The sequence below is a fragment of the Dermacentor andersoni genome, chromosome 8, assembly GCF_023375885.2.
Source record: "Dermacentor andersoni chromosome 8, qqDerAnde1_hic_scaffold, whole genome shotgun sequence".
Classification (NCBI taxonomy): Eukaryota; Metazoa; Arthropoda; class Arachnida; order Ixodida; family Ixodidae; genus Dermacentor; species Dermacentor andersoni.
In genome coordinates, this window is record NC_092821.1 from 30,642,383 (window position 1) to 30,648,382 (window position 6,000).

The following is a 6,000-nucleotide window of genomic DNA, read 5'->3' on the forward strand; positions in this document are numbered from 1 at the left end:
ACCTCCCATCCACATGGAAAGAAGCGAGTGTGGTTCCTGTTCTGAAGCAGGGAAAAGTCCCTTCATTGGCAGCAAGTTATCGTCCGATAGCTCTAACAAGTTGTGTGTGTAAGATTTTTGAAAAAAATGATAGATCGCAGACTTATACATTTCCTTTAGCTCAACAATATGCTCGATCCTTATCAGTATGACTTCAGAGAAGGACGGTCGACAACCGATCACCTTGTGCGCATTGAAGGAAATATCCGCGATGCATTTATACATGAACAGTATTTCCTATCGATTCTCCTTGACATGGAAAAAGCGTATGACACGGCATGGCGTTCCGGGATCTTGCGAGACCTGTCGGAAATGAGCATCCGTGGAAATATGCTGAACATAATTGAAAGCTATTTGTCGAATCGTATCTTCCGCGTGAAAATTGGCAACGTATTGTCGCGACCTTTTATACAAGAAACAGGTGTACCGCAGGGAGGAGTACTTAGTTGCACTCTCTTTATCGTTAAAATGAACACACGTCGTCCTTCAATACCACCGGCCATTTTTTATTCCGTCTACGTAGACGATATACAGATAGGATTCAAATCCTGCAACCTTACAGTGTGTGAAAGACAGGTAGAGCAGAGGTTAAACAAAGTGTTCAAGTGGGCAGAACAAAATGGATTTAAAATCAACCCCCACAAAAGTTCTTGTGTTCTCTTCACAAGAAAGAGAGGTCTGGTCCCAGATCCTTGGGTAGAATTGGACGGACAACTAATACCTGTGAACAATGAACACATATTCCTAGGTGTAATAGTTGACTCAAGGCGTACTTTCATCTCACGTATGAAATGTCTTAAAGCAAAATGTCTAAAAACAATGAATTTACTTAAAATCCTATCCCACCCAACATGGGGTAGCGACAGGAAGAGTTTGCTTAACCTTTACAGGAGCCTACTTCGATCAAGATTAGATTATGGTTCCGTAGTATATCACTCCGCCGCCCCGAGCGCGCTAAAGATGTTAGACCCCGTTGACCATCTCGGTATTCACCTGGCCACTGGCGCATTTAGAACAAGCCCTGTCAAAATTCTTTACGTTGAGTCAGATGAGTGGTCACTCCATTTTCAGAGAACATACATCAGCTTAACATATTCTCTCAAGGTTCGCTCTAATAATTAGCATCCGTGTTTCACAACCGTTAACGACTTGACGTGTTAAACACTGTTTCAGAATAGACCCTCTATGAGACTTCCTTTCTCACTGCGTGCAAGAAAACTTAGCGCGGAAATGGATGTCCCAGTTCTCGAACATCGCCTAATGCCTCCAGCTAAGCTATTACCACCCGGCGAGTGGCAGCTAGGTGATAGACTGTGACATATCCTTTGTAGAGGTCACAAAGCACGCACCTGACCTCGAAATCTCTATGCATTTCCGTGAACTTCAATCGAAGTACTCGTGCTCAGAATTCTGCACAGACGCGTCAAAATCATATTCTGGCGTATCTTTTCCTGCAGTTGGTCCGTGATTTTCAGAATCTGACGTATTGAATCCCTTAACAAGTATCTTCACTGCAGAAGCCTATGCAGTGCTGTCTGCAGTAAAACATATAAATAAATGAAAACTCGACAAAGCAATAGTATTTACAGACTCGTTAAGCCTTGTAAAAGCGTTAATTTATTTACAAAAGCATACAAATCCTCTTTTCATTGAACTTTACTCGCTCTTATGCAATATTTATCTATCACATAGACACGTAGTAATATGCTGGGCACCTGGCCATAGGGGCATCGAGGGTAATGTGCTAGCTGACAAAATGGCCACATTACTCACACCATTAACCACTTTTTCTAGAACTGCTGTCCCTGTCACAGATCTGAAGCCTTTCTTAAGAAGGAAACTTTGACAACACTGGCAGCGCATGTGGAACGCAGAAACAAATAATAAACGGCACGTTATAAAGCCACAGTTAGGTTTTTGGCCCTCCACAACAAAATCTCGGCGAACAGATGTCTTATTCTGTCGCCTCAGAATAGGGCACACATTTGATACCCACAATTTTCTGCTCACTGGAAATGAACCGCCAACCTGAGGCTGACCGTCCTCCACGTCCTCTTTGAGTGTCGGAAAGCCGAGTCTGAAAGAAAGAAACATTGTCATCCTGCATATCATTATTGCGTCCCTCTTCACCCGGCTATGTTTCTTGGCAGGTCACCGTTTTTTAACACCAAGGTAGTCTTCAATTTTTTAAATGATGTTGTCCTGCACGTTAAAAGCCCATTAAACTCGTAGCGCATCCTCTTTCCAGAGGTTGCCGCTGTAATAGTTGTTTTGTATAGCACATGCCTCTAGGCCCTTGTGTTTTAAGGGCTCTAATGAGGCCATAGTGCCCTAGTGAATTTTAGAATCTTATACATTTTTTATATGGTTTCATTATTTCGCAATGTACCTTAGTGCTCATAGTACACGTCTTTTGTCATCGCCATAATCTTATTGCATGTAGATTTTACGCACTTTATAGCGACTGTTTTAGGCCCTTTTACAGCCACGTCACATCCACTTCACAGAATTCATAACTCCACTGCAAACTCATGAACACTGGCTTGGCGCTCTTTGGCCATACCTGGCCCTTGCGCCAATAAACACCACACATTCATTCATTGGAATAGCGCACATACAACGCGCACCAGACTGCACAGACTAACCCCTTCACTGCAAATCAGACCTCCGGCCGGATGGCACTGACGCGAAGCGTATCTTCTGTGTTGGTTGTGGCTGGAAGTTTCCGTCATGAAAGCTTACTCACCATTAATTGGAATGGGTGATAGTCCTGCATGTGATGTTTGTGGATGCGAGCAGAACATTCTCCACTTATTGTGCCACTGTCCTCAATTTCAAGCACAAAGACAATCTTTCTCCAAGGCATTTGCGAAACTGGATAATCGTCCTCTGAGTGAACACACCGTACTAGAGCACCTTCCCCACCAATCATCGGCTCAGAAGGCAGTGACAGCACTTTTACGCTTACTGAGAACAACAGTTTTGCATGAGCGGCTTTTTTCAATGAGTCTCTGTGCACATCTCTATAGCCCCTTCTCCCATTCCCCAGCGTAGAGTAGAAAACCAGACTCTTGTCTGGTTAACATACTTGCCTTCCTTATATATGTCTACCTCTCTCGCCCCTCACTTTGCGGTTTGTCAGTTTCTTGTTATTGGCAACTTAGGACTGAATGCCAGTAAGCCCTACTGGGCGCCGAAAAAAATCACAGAACGCCTATTATACAGTTAGAGAATGGAAACTGTGCCTTGAACAGTGCAATGAAAATAAGAGTAGCGGTAGCGCCGTGAACGAAAGAATGTGACCGAAGGATGGCGCTGTCGAAATCAAAGCTACTATTATTATTAAGTACTGCGCGATTCGGCTACCGCGGTGGCAGATGGCGGGGCTCGTTGCGCTGCACGCTCTTTGATTTTGGCGTGTTTTGTTACCGCTGTCGGGCGGTACTCGCGTGTATGGTATTCTAACAGGACTACAGATATTTTTATTATGTCGTCAGATGGCCGAGAGGCCTGAAGTTGAAAAAGAATGCTAGAGACACGTAAGCTTACATTGTTTATTGCCAAATGTGAAGAAGCAGTACGCGCACACAATTTTAATACAGGTAAGGTGGACTTAACCAAGTAAATAGAACTTGCATGGAAACATACGTTCAAAACTTAGCCGCTCAATGGTGCTTCATAGGCCTTAGTGCCATCTGTGTGACGAGGGAACATTTCCGGCAAAATAAAAAATAATATCGCAACGGAAGAGACGTCATTGTTGTCGAAGGCGCGAAATTTGTTTTTGACCTGCCAATGGAAGCTGCATCTTCAAAAAACACCGCGGACCGACGGTTAACCAGTGAAGATCAAACGTGCGGCCCCAGTGTTTATCACTGGGGTACTCACAATTAACGGTTCACTAAACGACGGCTTGGTAGTGTTATGATTGGCCTGCAGGGCTAGTGCTCTGCAAACCTATTTCAGCCCGCTGCAGTTGTTTCAATGGACCCGCGGTGCTGGCGTCATTCAGAGAACCGGCGACACCGGCAAATCTAACCGACCATGCACTTCCTTCAGAGAACTGGAGGCCACGGCAAAGTTAATTGCCCAGCGCCTCCTCGTACAGCCCAGCGGCGTCGGCCAGGCTAGCCGTTCGACGGACCGAGTATTGTAGGTTGATTTGCCGTCCTCTTCATGGTCTATTTGCAGCAAGAGAGCTTCTCGGAAAAGGGTGTTTTGCGGTGCGTTTTTCCTCCTGCCCCAGGACTCGTCACAGTCTGCTGACACTCGTGGCGGCTACCAGAGAAGTCAGCTCTGGAATTAAGAGGCACCGGTTGGGGACAAGCATGGTAACGTGGCTACGAGGACCCGCTCAACTCGGTAGGTTCTGGGAATCCAAAGTGCATACGTGAGTGTGTGAGCCCTCCCCCTCAAAGGCGGGTCGACCACACGTCCAAAGACTGTGGACGGTCTCACTGGACGAAGATTGGACAGAAGTTTTCCCTCACCTAGGGATCTAGGAAAGACAGAGTTTTTGGCTGTGTTTGTATGTTTGTATTTCTCTGTGTTTGTATATTTGATTCGCTGGGGATCTTTTACTTGTATTCTGATTTGCGTGGGTATCGCAGCAAGTATTGCCTGACAGCAGAGCCAAAGCTTAAAGTAGCGACCATGGTCCTATATTATATGGCGAGAGCTGACCTGCTGTGGTTGTGTTAAGAGCTCTTGGTAGACGTAGAGTAGGACTTGACCGAATCAGAATTTGTAAGAGTATTCTTCAAAGTGACAATGATTTGAGGCTCATCGAACACCTAGGTAAACAAATTCGAGGCAAACAATGGGAACAGGAAGCAATTAGGCAAAGAACAGGAAGAAATTAGGCAAGAACCTGAAGAAGCTAGGCAGGAACTCAAAGGTATTTCGCAGGAGAAAGGCCTAACAGAAGTAACCAGGCAGTAGGTTGCTGCATTGAACAAAGGGATCGACGGTATGGAGCAGGCAATCGAACGAAGTCAACAGCGGCTTTAGAAATCTGTAGGCTGGACGCAGCGAAAGTGGGAGGAAGTGGATAGCAGATTTTGGTCGAAAGCCGAGAGAAGGAGTAGTACCTGCGAAATCAACCGCATGTTCATACGTGAACTCAAAGTACTAGCAGCTAACGATGCCTTAGTGGCAACAGAGGCCGTTAAAGGCTGTAGTGAGAGCAACGAGGTGCTGTGCCAACAGAGCACTGTAGAGACAGCTGGGCCAGCTGTGAGTGAATTGGCACAGTCACCAAGCGTCCGCGTCACTTCTAATGTTAACGAGGGCGTTGACGAAGTACACAGTATTGCTGACCCGATAGACGCAAGCACCCATGTCGAGTCAGGTCGGCGTGCCTGAGAGAAGTGCCAGCAGGACGATGCATTTGAGGGCAGTTCACAGGATTGCGAGATGCGTAGCTCCAGGGAAGACAACTGCGTTGTTCAGGGATTGGTGCAGGTGTCCGACAGTCTAGATAACCAAGAGAAGGATGATTTAGTCAGGAATACTTTGCACTGTGCGGGTGAGAGAGCGATCGAGACCGACGAGCTGTGTGCCGATGCCCAGCGTGAGCTAGGCAATGCAGTAGAGAGCAGTTCGCCGGAGTGCGAGTTGCATAGCTCGAGTAAAGACTGCTGCGTTGTTCCAGAGTTGGTTGAGCTGTCCACCAGTCGAGGAAAAGATAGAGTTGATTTAAATTAAAATCACTCAGACTGTGCGGGTAGGAGAGCGATCCGGGCCGACGAAATGCATACCGGCCAGCACGAGGCACGAGAACGCGGCATGAAAGGGGGTTTAAAGAGAAAGCACCCTAGAAGGAAGCGCCGTAAAGATCGGAATGCGGTGAATAGTGTAGCGCAGCCAAAGACGGCGACAAACGCAAAAAGCCAGGGCGCGAGGAAAAGAAAGTTGCGGTCGTCGTGTTCGACGTTGGCCTATCGAGCACGTTCGAGCCAC